General features: G+C 45.3%; 1 protein-coding gene across 1 annotated transcript in view; it reads left to right on the plus strand.

Moving 5' to 3' along the window:
- Window positions 1-14,623, plus strand: part of Dpp6 (dipeptidyl peptidase like 6) — a 613,823-nt gene that overhangs the window by 203,783 nt on the left and 395,417 nt on the right. The gene's annotated exons all lie outside the window — the stretch shown is intronic.

Genomic DNA, 14,623 nt, shown 5'->3' on the forward strand with positions numbered 1-14,623 from the left:
GAGAGAGAGAGAGAGAGAGAGAGAGAGAGAGAGAGAGAGAGAGAGAGAGAGAGAGAGAGATCTGGTCTATTCAGTCTGTTTGTAGCTCTAACCCCTAGGCTGGTGTGTTAGTTAGGCCACCTTGCCCCACCCCCCTCTATTTTAAAGGCTACTCCGGCTTTATCAATAACTGAGGAGAAAGGTGGACTTGCCCAAGCAGCTCTGGACAAAGGTCTCTCTCTTTGGGGCTGCCTCATTTAACCCGTGTTAGTTGTGAATATTTCCAACTACTACTTTGTAATTGGGGAGAAATGACATCGCAAACATACGTGGATCGGGCTGATTGAGACCCTACAAAGGAATGTCTTCGCTATGGCTCTAAGGTCAGAAGCAAGCACACCCAGTAAAGGATCTTCCTTCCAGTGCCTACCTTCCCTGCCCTCTTCCCCAGGGTGTCTGTGGAGGCAGGGACAGCCTGTGTTTCTGAGGGCAGAGAGAGCACACTACCCAGAATAATGAGGATGTGCCAGGAGGCAGGTGAACCTGGCTGAGAGTGGCAGATCTCACAGGGCAATGAAGACACTTAGTTCGTCTTGGAGTCCTACAGGAAGAGGAGCTGTCCCTGCCCCAAGAGGCTTCCCTCTGGCATGCTTGGGGAATGGATGTCTGAGTGTGGTGGATGCTGTAGCTCTCTTACTGGAGGGTCTGAAGGCTGTCTGTCCCTGGATGCCTCCTTCACCTCAGAAGGTCTCAGACCCCTGGGAGGCTCTACTGGGTAGGCACAGCAGCTGGTGCTGGCTCAGTTGATTCACAGCATATGCTGTTTCCCTTTTGAGTCTAGGTTGTCCTTAGGTCACTTTTGCCAGCATTAAGGCAAAGAGTGGAAGCCCTTCTAGAACTCCTAGAGAGTCTCTGGGGACACTGTGTCAGGAACTATTTGGAGACAACTTTGAATCTATGTTTATTGAGATCTCTTTGGAGGTCATCTCCCTTAAACTTAGGGAGATTTTCTATGTTTTGTTTGTTTGTTTTTTAAGGAGATCATCTTACCTCACATACATTTTTGTTACTCTTGGGGAGAAGATTCTGCAAAACTAGAGATCTAAAAAGTCTTATTCAGGATGAGCGTTTGGGCAAGGGTTAATGTTCAGCTGAGCTGAACAGGTCCATGGCAGGCAAAGCACACACTCCCCCTCACCCCCTGTAAAGATCCTGTGCAGTGTCTGCTCCATAAAAATGTATTTCTCCCTCAGATTAGCATCTCATAACCCAGTCTCCTCTCATTATGCTAGGTATGGCATCAGAGCTAGTCTGGCTTTTCTGGGCAGAGGTCATAAGTCTGAGAATGCTTACTGCCATTCCCAGTTCTAAGCAGAAATCAGGTGCCCAGGGTGCAGCCTACTTATGCAAAAGAACTTTCCTTGAGTCTGTGTGGATTTTCTCTCATTTTCCTAGATCTTAGCATGTACAGGAATGTCAGTGATTGGATAGGGTGTGTGTTATGCATGGTACACAAGCTCTTGGTGTGATTTTTGGACCTTTACTCCCCCCCCCATTCTTAAATCAGGTGACTGTGGATATTGGTGTCAGCTGGGGCACAAAGGCAGCCTTGGACTCTGGAGGCCACTTTTCCTTGTGTCACAATCAGTAGGTCTTTTCCTTCATTTCCTATCAGCCCGTTTGTGTCTCTAAGGATGTCCCAGAGCTGAGGTCCATAGAGTGGTCTAGGAGTGACGAGAGAAAGGCAAAACTGGTGGACACCAAAGTCTCACATTTAAGAATAGGTATGAATTCACTCACATGCTCACATGCTCACATGTAACATGCTTATGCATGTGCTTTGAAGGTGTGTTGACAATAATCTTAACCTGCCCAAGAAACACATACACACATATACACACATACACCTCTGTGAGGAGGGGGTAAGTAGGATAAAATGTGCCTTATTCCTTCATTATATGCAATTTTCTTTAAGTTCCATGTAGCAGAGTTTGGTGGCTCACACCTGTGGTCACAGCATTTGGGGAAATTGAGACGGAGGGATTACCACAATTCAAGACTTGCCTAGACTACAAAGTGAGACACTTTCTCAAAACTTCCCCCACAATACAAAGCAAAACAAACAAACAAAAAACAACAAACCCAAACAGCTCCTGGTGAACACTGTGGAACTCAGATGCTCATTTTCTGTTCCTTCTTGCTGGTGGAACAAGCTCACGGGGAACCTTGGGAGCCGTGAGAGAAATCTGCTTCCGTTATCCTGAGTGAGAATGTGTCCTGGTTGTGCGTTTGCTGCTGGTTTTCTGTGAGGCTTATTTGGCTGTGCTTAAAAAACCCTGGCTTTCTTAGAGTCATCAGAATCTGAGGACTGGTTACCTCATACCCTAACACCTAAAGAGGGCTGGCTTCCAGCTTTTCAGAAAGTATGTAGGCTGCACGATGGAGAATCTTATTCTTCTCAATAAGTCAAGGGTGGATTCCCTCTTCCACCTGCCCTGAAATTTGGGAACCAGTAATGTGAATGGAAGAGGAAAGAAATAACTTCTCTATGCTGAGAATTTGCACAAATTAGTTTAAATATGGGGAAATGTATAAAATCAATTATTTTCCATCTTTCCCCATGGTTCTTCCAGTTTTCTAAATGGCCACTGTGAAACAGATGAATATGCCTAATGAGTTGTTTGGAGCTTTAGTTTTTAAAAGATATGCTGAGGACAAGGTGGAATAAAAAGAGAGAAGGGACTTTCAGAACATAGTTGTTCTTTCTCCTTGGAGATGCTGAATGTGTGTGCGTGTGTGTGTGTGTGTGTGTGTGTGTGTGTGTCTGTCTGTCTGTCTGTCTGTCTTTTGGGGAGTGTAATATACATGCCATGGTATATATTCTTGGGGTGTACATGCATGGTTTGTGGAGAGTGTCTGTGAAGCACATGCTATTGAATATGTAGAAGTCAGAGGACCATCTTGTTTGAGATCAGGGTCTGGCGGATATACGTGCTACGATAGACGACCATGAGCTCCCAGGCATTCGCTCTCCCCTCCTTGCAGGGTGTTCTCGAATCACAGGTAGCTTGCATGACTACATTTGGTTTTAACATGAGTCTAGGATCCAGGTTCAGGTCATCAGGTTTGTATGGCAAGTCCTTCACCATCTGAGGCTTCTCCCAGCTTTACGTCTGTCTTTAAACACAGTATAATCTACCCAGGGATGTTTGAAAATATCATATTTGTTAATGTGAGGGGTGATTTACTCAAGTGCCTTGGAGGTAGCTCAGATGGGACTGAGATGGTTGATGACACCTGAATTCACCTTGGCTTCCTCTCATTCTCTTCCCACACAGAGCCAAAAGGGGGAGACAGAAGGGATGAGGGTACTTGGATTCAAATTTAGTGAGTTCTTGAGGGAAGGCTAAATCTTGCCTCAGAGAACCAAATTAAAATGATATTTCCACTTAAATTTTTAAAGGAACAGATTTATTTTAACATATGCTATTCCCATTTCAAATGATTTAAAATTGGAAAGCAGTAATCAGTAATGCTATTCAATGAGAGAAGACAGAAGGATTCATTCTGGATTTTTCCAATGAGCCATAAAACATTTGCTCAGCTATTGGGCAGGGATAATATTTTGGTGATGTAGGTGATATGTGGATGTATGCATGACTGTATGGATATACACAGATGTATATTCATAAACAGACGTGCTCAATATACATGCACATGAACATGTAACCGTCACGTGTAACAAAATCACAGCTGTGACGATCTCAAAGGTTCATATCTCCTATCCCTCTGGTGACAGGAATCTCTCAGTGTGTGAGTTATGTGTTCCATGCAAAGACTGTCCCAAAGCCTCCTCTGTGGAAATAGTTATGCTGTTTGCGAGCTTGGATTAAGGGCTATATGTTGAGTCTCATGTAGGTGATTGAGATTTGCTGTTGATGGTCATGGGATGTGACCATTACTTCCTGTTGCTTCTAGTTTGTGATCACTATTGGTCCCAGACAGCCCTGAAGTGTCCATTAACCTACTAACATGTGGGCCTCAGAACCTAGCATTGACTGGTAAGCTAAATCATTTGCCTCAACAGAGGAATGTCTTGAATTTCATGATAGAATCCTTGTGCTAGCACAATGGCAGGAACAACTGTTAAGAGGCTTGGAGCTTAGGCTATGAACAAGTTTAATGATGAACTGCGGGACGTGTGCACGGCCTTCCTGCCTGGTGTGCTTGGAACACAATCCTGTTACTTTTTAGAGTACCAAGAGTCTATGGTAAGAGAATCTGGGTCTGACCATGGTAAGAGTTCAGCTTTTTGTGTAGCCATGTTGCGGGGAAAGGAAGTATGCAATGCCTGCATTTCATGGGGTGTTACAGTGCAAAGAATGGTTGAAGGAAACCAAGAAAAACAATCTACAGTATTAAGAAAGGGACAGTCAGTCTGACATACTGTAGGGTCACAAGAGGAGAGGGAGGCATTCAGCATCCAAAAAGTGCTTCAGTGTCAATGACCACAGTCACAGAAAGTAAATTCCACCCTGAGAAGAGTCCAGTCCTCTGTGGCTCTGTGGATAAGACCTTGAAAAGAGCTGACCTCCGTGAGGCCGGGAGCTGTTAGAGTGAGTGGCTGGAGCTGTGAGGCTACAGAGGTACCTTAGAGAGCACAGGACTGGAGCTCTGATGCAAAGGACACCAGGCAGCCTAGGTGTGCTGTGGAGAGAAAGGGGACTGGCTACCATGTGCTGTCCTCAGAGACGATACTATATTCCATCAGAACATGGTGATGAAGCAGGCAGCTGGCTCACAGACCAGTGAACTAAGTTTGGGATAGTTCTAAATCTTCTAGATTCACAGCACACAGTGTGTCAAACAAGTCCACTCAGAAGGGTCACCTGGTATACTAAATGAAAGCCCAGATAATAGGAGGATGGCAGGAGACCTTTCATCTCCAGACAGATTGCTGTTCTAGACTGAGTTCAAACAATGAAAATACACTGTCTGGCTTTTCCTGTCACTGTGACTAAAAAAAAAAAAAAAAAAAAAAAATAGTCTCACAAAAACAGCTTGAGGAAGACAGAGTTTATTCTGGGTCAGAGTTCTAGGGTCCAGTCTGTCATGGTGGAGAGTCGAGGCAGCAGTGGGCCACATTGCATTCACAATCAAGAAAAGAGAGATGAACGCTGTACTCAGCCCACTCTCTTCTTTTTATACAGCCTGGGATCTTTGACCACAAAATGGCACCACCCACAGTAGGTAGGTCTTCCCACCTCAATGAACCTATTCAAGATTATCCATTCCCCAGAAGTGTATCTCCTAGGTGATTCCAGAGCTCATCATGCTGACAGAAATGTACATACCTGCTGGGAAATGCTCTGGTATAGTAAATACGTTTTACTAAATTATACTGGTATTCTGAAAAGTCAAAACCATCCAACATTCCAACACTGCTGTGTGTGGGGCAACTTAGCTAAGACCGGCAGATGATACTTAGACAACCTGGAGACCCTGAGAGTCAATGAGGGCTTTTCAGTGTTCTTCAGGAGGTCTAGCCCAAGTGGCATGTGGGAGCATTCAGATGTGATGACTTCCTGTTTTGAGCACTCTCCCTTTTCTGCACACAGGAAGTGTGACACCGACCTTAGGGAAGTGAGCTATACCCATGTATGACACTTCCAGATCTAGTAGGCAGCTACTGGGTCAGGGCAGCTTCACTTCAGTTTTTGATCTGGTTCCCTGTGATTTTGAACAGAGTGGCAGACGACCGTGGGGCAGCTGAGTTCAGTTTGGCTGGATCTCCGCTTGTGGCTGATACCCTCCAGCCCTTGCTGACTCTAGTTCCTAAGCACCTAAAATGGGGACACACACGGAAGGAAGAGTCTGAGAGGTCTCAACAGACAGGAGAAAGAGGGCCAGATGCAGAGACCTGGCTCTCACTCTTCCTTTTGTATTCAGGTCTCTACCACCACTATGTCCCCACCGTAGCTAGAATGCCATTTGCACAGACATGATTTGTGCTGCCTACCATGTGTGCCCATTTCCCCAGTTCTGCCATGTGAAAACACAAAGTAGAAAGAAAAACAGAGGAGCTTTTTTTTAAAAAAGAGAGAGAATGTATAAGGTTGTGCCATGTGTTCCTCTGCGAGACTTTTAATGGTAACATCAGGCTCGGAACAGTGGAATAACTAAGGTTCCGATTTTAGATAGAAAACTTCGGTCTAGCAGCTGGAATGAAAAGATAAGGTATTTGGTCATGATCTTTAGTGGAAGAGTCAGTCTAGGTCTCAGCAAAGAGAACCTTAGCTCTGTAAGTCACAGGCAGACCGTGCATGCTTGAGTACCCATGACTCCCATGACTCAGAACCCTGTGGAGCTGGCCACTCTGATGAAAGCAAGTGCCACATCACAGCCTCTGGAGCTGCTGTGGGAACTGAGCTGCAAGCCAGTCACCCTATTCTTCCCAAGAGAACCTCTTGGCAAAGGCAGCAGGAATGCCACGGGGCCCACTGTGTAGCCCACCAGTGGCAATACCAAGCGCTTCCCCCATGCAGAAGCATCTGCTAATTCCTGGTGACAAGTTATATCTTATTCCCTTACTAGTCTCTGATTAATTTTTAAGGAGATTTAACTTCCTCTGCCAGAACTTAAGCAAAGCTGCCATCCTCCATCTGAGACCTCACGAGGCTGAGCGCCATCTCAAGGGGCCGGGCTGTTTCCTGTAGAACAGGGGCTTCTGGAACATTCTGTGTGTGTGCCTATGTGTACAGAGGTGGGAAATGAAATGTAGGTATAAATCTACAACTGATTAAAGAATGGAAACCATGGGTAGGCAGGGCTATTCTCAAACACCGATCCAAAAGTTCAGGTGCTCTGGGGGTCTTTCCTTGTTGCCTTGGTGACCTGTTTTCCAGAGGGCTTGGTGGAACCACCCAACCCCGTTTTGAGCCCCATCCCCAACACTTTTATTCTCTTTCAGAAATCTAAACTACTCAAGCTTTAAATGGTGGTCTTAAAATTATAAAGAAAATTTCTTTCGCTTATTTGGAAGAGGTGCCATTTCTCCTCCATAGGCTTTCTGAAGCTATTGTTGTCTTTGTCCTGTGATATCCCAAAGAGCACACAGAGTGTGAGTCCCCAGCCTGGTCCCTGCACAGGAGAGAGAGGTAGTCATGTTGTTGATGTCAATGGCCTGCCCAGAGCTCTATCCATTTCTTAGGCAGATGCCAGATAAGAGGTAGAGTTTCATTTGGTAAATAGGTACCCCAGGCAGAGAGGAGCCAGGGGCCGAGAATGAAAAGCTGAATGGGAAAGACTCCAGGCCAGGAGGGCAGGATTCCCAGCTGAGATGCCCAGGGTATATGGTTATAAGCAGGTAGGAGCACTGGAATGGTGACCTGGGGATAGGGGCCGTCACCAAGCACATGGCATGTCAGCAAAAGGCAGATATGATTCTAGAAGCAGGGGGAAAAGAGTCTGTGTAGATGGTCCCACCTGAGAGCAGGAATATAGGTCTCTCCTGAGTGAGAAGCCAGGCGTGCACTGAGAGAAGGTAGAGGTATATGACTGTCTCACCCAGCTGTGTCTCCAGGGGTCAAAAATAGACACAGGAACTAGATGTTTCTGGCTTTATCTTTCCTTTTTTCTGATCTTTAGTGATGATCTGACTATTTATCTTGGACTGTCTGAAATTTATGTCAATCCTTCTGTCTCAGATTCCCAAGCCACTGCGCCCGTCCAAGTTTCAGATTTTCTCAGAGTTAAATGAGACTGTGATTTAAGAACCAAACGCCAGTTTACCTAGAGGGAGCAGGGTATCTTAACACACATTATGATGTGCATGTGCGTGCGTGAGTGTGCGTGAGTGTGCGTGAGTGTGCGTGAGTGTGCGTGAGTGTGCATGAGTGTGTGTGTGTGTGTGTGTGTGTGTGTGTGTGTGTGTGTCTTTAAATACCCAAAGAGAGATGCTTAGCAAAACTCATGATGGAATTTCTGGATCTGGCTTTGCAAACAAAATCACCCTGTACTCTCTAGCTCTGAGGCTTAAGTGTATGATGAAAGTTTTACCATTAAAAATCACTAAGCGTCTGTGTATCAGAAGCCCTTCCTTCTGTTGTCATTTCAGCTCCTCTTGACCAGGGCTTGGGGAGGGAGTGTTGGCTTTGCAGTGCCAGCAGCCCTTGTTGGTGGGAACTAGGTGAATCCAGTCTGATTCCACATTCAGGAAATGGTCATTCTTGGCACATTGTTGTGGTGGGAAAAGGCACAAATTTGGCTCAGAGTTGGCCAGGCAAGCTTCAGGTCTATCTATTTAATGAGCACTTACTATGCGAGTGCTGATCTACTTACCTAATAAGCACTTACGATGCGTACTGATGCGGCCATTGTATGAGTGAATCTTCTCATTCCCAGCATCTGACAGGAGCTTGTGCCCATTTTGAGGTGGATTGTCCTATAAAATTGTGGACTATTTGATTCTGAATCATTCTCGGGCACAGTGACATTTGGACTTTTGATTTACTAGCAGAACCCTTTCCCCAAAGGAAATCAGCTGAGACTGGTACAGGAAGTGACAGCCCTTCCCTGGTGTCTCCAGGATGCCTTTGCAGAGCTCAGAGCAGGTGGCGCACAGACCTAACTCCACAATGTAGCCAGGAGAAGGTGAATCTCAGAACGGTTGAATACATCATTAGTTGGTGAACTGCAGATTCAGAACACACACCCCACATTTAATTTTGTTTTAAGTCAAACAGTTCTTAGCGAGAGATAGTAAAGACTAATAATAATAATAAATGTTCAGTAATTAACATAAAAATTGATGTTACTTGGAAATTGCAAACCAGACAAAGGCATCCAGAGATGAGGAAACCCCTGTTGTTGTCTGGCATGTAGCTTGTGGGAGAGCGCTAGGTTAGCATGTGTGAGACCCTGGGCTCATCCCTGCCAACAGGCACAAATAAAGGATCTATCTGGTATGACCTGAAGAAGGTATGTGTTCTACTTTGGGTAACTGGGGCATTGCTGTGGCTCTTGGGCTCCTTGGATCCTGGGAAGACACATGATTTCTCCTCCTTATTGTCCCTAGTTCTATGGACAGTTGAGGTTGGTAACAGCTTCTCATAGTCAAGTAATTATAGAATGAGATGCTTTTGAAACAAAGAAGACGGGAAGAGAGAGTGATGGAGTTTCTCCCAGCCTCCAAAGTAACCAAGCACTACTAGATCCTGCATGCTTTGGGAGTATGCAGCAGGTAATTTTCTGTCTCATTTTACTTGTGAGCAACTTCATGAATGGTCGTTATATCACAAACATGGGAAGATGGGCATGTGGGGGTGGGGAGGGCCCCAGGTCACCACCTGTACAGAGCAGCAGGGGCACAAGGACTGAGATGCCTGGATGTTTCATCTGTTCCCAAGTTAAACTGAACCACACTTATGTGGGTCACGAATGATTGGATCGTGGGTTTCTTTTGAGGGTCTCATGTGAGCCATCAACTTAGGGTGGATATAACCAGAACTTTGCCTCTTTTTCCTTTTTACACAGAGATAGTAGGTTGCATACATCCGATGACTTCGTGTTGTCTAGTACCATGAGAGCATAGCTTTAAGGTTCATCAGAAGAAACACATCAAAAGACCACACTGTGCACAGGCACCACCTCTGGGTGCTGTGCTAGGTCCAGTGACCACAAGGTGCGCAGGTAGTCAACATTTTTGTAAGTCCAATAACCTTTTTCTACCCAGACTACGTGCTATGGTAGATCCATTGACTACACTGTGTACAGATAGGAACTAAGCAGCCATCACCTCTGGGTGCTGGGCTAGGTCCAGTGACCACAAGGTGCACAGGTAGTCATAAACAGCCTTTATCTCTGAGTGCTATGGTAGATCCACTGACTATATTGTGCACGGATAGGAACTAAGTAGCCATCACCTCTGGGTGCTGTGCTAGGTCCAGTGATAGCACAATGTTTAGAAAGGGCAACAGTGTAGTCTAGAAAAATGACCAGGAGGAAATGCGTCGGATACCTCTAAAGTAATGGGTGTATTGCCACGTTGGGTGATGAACAGTTAGGAATGGACAGCTAAGAAGAACTAAACAGAGTCACACATAAATCCTTAATTTCTATTTGAGGGGTAGGTGAACCCTCATCAGGAAAAGATATAGGCTTTATTTATAGTTTCCATTGTCTGATCTAAAAGACAAAACTAGAGCTCTGTGATTTATGTCCCTAGCCCCAGCCTTGCATGGGAGACAAAGCAGGCTGCTTTGTTTGGAAGGACTGACATGATAGCCTAGATTGTTCCAGAATGAGCCTGGGGTGCTCATCTGTATCCTCCTCCAGCAGAGAAAGTTTGACTTGGGGCTGGATACATTAAAATTCCAAGATTTCGCCACAGTGCCTCTGTACTTTCTCTGGCACACAGCCATGAGCCTCTGCAGGACCCAGAGCACTCATGTTACTTATGGAATCTCCATCCTAAGCCCAGATCGTGAAGCTGGCTGAGCTGTGTGCTGAGTGAGACTGTTGGATGTGAGACACTTTCCTTGCTGTGCTTCCTAGTGAATGACCCACAGTACAGAGCCCAGGATTTGTTCATGTATTCAGTCAATGAAGCACGAATCAATCCACAGTCAGAGCTTAGAGAAAACCTGATTCCTCCCCAGATGGCTACCCACTCTAGGGTGATTTCCCTGATGCTGGGCATATCTGGGCTTCCCTTCCTGTTGCAGAATTATGCCCATAACTATTGTACTCAAACCATTCCTCTATTTCATAAGTATCTTACCTGGGAAGTCTGTTAGGAATCATTCTGTCCTGCTGTGACTCCTGTCCACAAGGGAGCCGAGGCCCTCTCATTCAGTACCTGTGAATGAACAAAAATGGGCTGAAGCTAAAAAGAGCCCAGCTGTGGACACTGTTTGTTACCAAAGACCTCTGTTGGCAGTCTGAGGTCCACATTCCAAGTCTTCTCCATGTAACAGATGAAGTGATTTCCTGGGCAAGCAGGATCCACGAGGACACTCCATTTATTCAGAGAAAAGCAGGCATGCATTTGGGGTGGATTTTCTAATTTCTTATGGGTAAGAAGTACAAACAGGCAAGAAAGAACATAGATCACGGGACAGGATATGAAGAATTCTGGGACATTTGCCCAGTGGCCCTCTACTGAGTCTGGGTAGGAGAAGGTTATTGGACTTGCAACAATGTTGTCTTCATAATTCTTTATGTTTAGTGTGTATATGGGTAGTCTGCACATGACATAATGCATGTGTGAATGTCGAAGGACAGTTTGTGGAAGTTCATGTTTTCCTTCTACTACGAGAGTTGAACTCAGACTGTCAGACTTGGTGGCAGACACATTTATCCTCTGAGCCATCTCACCAGCCATTGCCAAATGGTTTTTTCTATTTTTAAAGATACATTCATTTAATTTTATGTGTATGAATGTTTTCCCTATATACAATATATATACATACACATATGTATGTGTGTGTGTGTGTATGTATGTATGTATGTATGTATGTATGTATGTATGTATGTATGTATATGCAGCCACCTACATGCCTGGTGCTCACAGAGGTCAGAAGAGGGCATTGGATCCCCTGGAACTGGAGTTATAGACAATCGTGTGCCACAATCAGTGTCGGGAATTGAACTTGGGTCCTCTGCAAGATTAAGAACTCATGTCTCTAAAGCCCATCCCTTGCTGAACTTTTTAATGTGGGGAGGCGGGGTCAAGAGGGATTACAGACTGAAACTGACAGATGCCAGCAGGAAAAAAAATGCAAATAAAAGAGGAGTTAGTGCTAGTGGAGTCTGGTTTCAACTCCAGCTGTGTGGTACAGGGTGGCCTCTGTGCTGTGAAGAAGGAGGGGAGACGGAACTGAGCTGGATCACACTGTAACTTCCGGGGAGGAAGCTGATGGAGAGTGAAGGTTCAAGGCAGATTGGATTCTGCTCTGGCCACAAGAGCTGACTTTCCTTGCAGTGCTGGGCTGAGCAAATAACAAAGTGGAGTAGTCAGTCTGCAGCCTTTGACTGCCACAGGTGGATCTGGAAGCCTGTGCTGAGGTAGCAGCTGCTTAGCTGTGGTGTCCTGGGTATCAGGAATGGCTGTTGAAACTTGCCCAGCTTAGCTCTGGATGGTACTGTTATGATCCCGCACCAGTGAGAACAAGACAACATCAGTATTGCATGCTCAAGAAAGTCTCACTGTGGGGCTAGGGTTTGGATTGCCTGATTTAAATTCTGAAGAATTAGGGTTATTTCACTGAGTAGATATAAGATTAACACATTTCTATTCAATTTATTGTTTGTGTGTATGTGTGTGTTTGTGTCTGTCTGTGTGTTTCTATGTGTGTTCCTGTGTGTGTCTGTGTGTGTGTGTGTCTCTGTGTGTGTCTGTGTATGTGTTTGTGTATGTATATCTGAGTGTGTCTCTGTGTGTGCCTGTGTGTCTCTGTGTGTGTCTGTGTGTATGTGTCTGTGTATGTGTGTGTGTGTATGTATATCTGTATGTGTCTCTGTGTCTCTCTGTGTGTGTCTGTGTGTGTGTGTGTCTGTGTGTGTCTCTCTGTGTGTCTGTATGTGTGTGTGCATATCTGTGTGTGTGTGTGTCTGTGTATGTGTGTGTCTCTGTGTATGTGTCTGTGTGTGTCTGTGTATACCTGTGTGTGTGTGTCTGTGTATGTGTGTGTCTCTGTGTATGTGTCTGTGTGTGTGTGTGTGTGTGTGTGTGTGTGAGCACACACATTCTTGTGGGAATGGGTGCACATACAGGTAGATGCTGGAGGACAATGTAGGTGTTACTCCTCAGGAGCCACACCCCTCCTTAAAGGCAGAATCTCTTACTGACTTGAAGCTCCCCTAAGAAGGCTAGACTGACTGGCTAGTGAGCCTCTGGATCTTCTTGTCTCAATTTCCCTAGCCCTAGCATATGTTATATGCCTGACTATTTTCTACACGGACTCTTGGATTCGAAGTCATGTCTTCATGCTTGCAAGACAAGCACTTTCCCAACTAAGCCATCTCCTCAGTCTCAGAACTTTTTTTTTTAAGTTTAGTTTTACTTAGTAATTATCTGTACAGAAAAATCTCTGGCGTATACGGTTGTGTTGTCTTTGCTTGAACAGATTAAATAATACTTCAAGTGAGAAATCACAGTTGAGTTGAAACACAGTGAGGAGAATAAAGGTAGTTTGCAGAGAGGCCATTGAGTATTTGTGAACGTCATGGGGTAGGTTGCCGGAAATGATCTGAACAAATGAGGATCAGGGAATGGAGCAGCAAAACACGTATGTATGGTTTCCGCTCAGAGCTCCACGTTGGGAAAGAAACATGCCTTTTAATTCTGTAGCAGTGTTTGGGTTGGTTCGCTATCTTGCACTTTAGGAACACTGCAGAGAATTTAGATGAACAGATTTAAAAGTTTCCACACTTTTTGCAGACCAGTCACTGTTTGAGAGAACCCTCACTTCCCTGCCTAATCACTTCGAGGAGAACACCTAAAGTATCTGCCTAGATCACACATCACACCTGCACAGAACCGTGGGCAGGGGTTCGCTTTGTTTTGCTCCTAGCAACTGGAATGCTGGTGGTTTCCTTTCATTTTCCCATTAAGAAGCCTAATCAATTTAAAGATAATGAGATCAATCTTGGGACAAAAACCTATGAAGCCACAAATCATTGTACCTCTGTCAGTCACGTGGCCTGGTGCTCCCTGTCTGATGCTCCCCAAACCACCATGGCCAAGGACAAATGCCACGTCACTGAGATCCTTGGGAGATAACTTATATCCAGAAAAAACGTTTCTTGGAATGTTACGTTTCTTGGCTGTTATGATTCAAAAAGTTGAAGGCAGGGCAGTCTGGTTTCTGCTGTGGCAGAGCCAGAGATAGCACTCAGAGGGACGCCTCCCCTCTGAGAGGCAAGGCCAGAGCAGAATCTACCCTTTGTCCCTTTGTTCTTATTACCTCTTGGGCTCAGTAGGTAGAGGGCATTAACCACCTAACTTCATTGTCCCAGCCACACCCATGAGTGTCAAACAGCTTGTGTGGCAACAGCAGTGACTGTTGTGTGAGGTATGCACATTGTGTCTGGCCTCCTCCCTCTGCTTGGGTTTTGTCAGTGTGAAAACTTACACTGATTTTGAGGTGGGCCCAAGGCCAGAAACTACAGGGGGAGGCTGACATCGCAGGGCCATGCTGCGGACGCCTGCCTGCAGTCCACGGAGCCCCTGTGTCCTGAGTGTTCCCAGAAGTACAGATTTAATAAACTCAGAGCTTCACAAATATACACTCTACTGATAATAAAAATTTAAATGAAATTATCTTCTCCCCTCAAATTGTTTTACTCTGAATCTGGTAACAGCTTTATTTACAAAGATATGGTTAACCCTCTTCATTTCCCTCTCTCCCTCTCTCTATCTCCCTCTCTCCCTTTCTCCCTCTCTCACTGTGTGTGTGTGTATGTGTGTCTGTCTCTTTGTCTCTCTGTCTCTTTGTCTCTCTGTCTCTGTCTCTCTGTCTAAGTCTTTCTCTCTGTGAATTTCTCTCTCTGTTTCTCTCTCTCTGTTTCTCTCTCTCTCTCTTTCTGTGTGTATGTCTCTCTCTCTCTCTCTCTCTCTCTCTCTCTCTCTCTCTCTCTCTCT

This window comes from Grammomys surdaster, unplaced genomic scaffold (genome assembly GCF_004785775.1).
Source record: "Grammomys surdaster isolate TR1022 unplaced genomic scaffold, NIH_TR_1.0 242, whole genome shotgun sequence".
Classification (NCBI taxonomy): Eukaryota; Metazoa; Chordata; class Mammalia; order Rodentia; family Muridae; genus Grammomys; species Grammomys surdaster.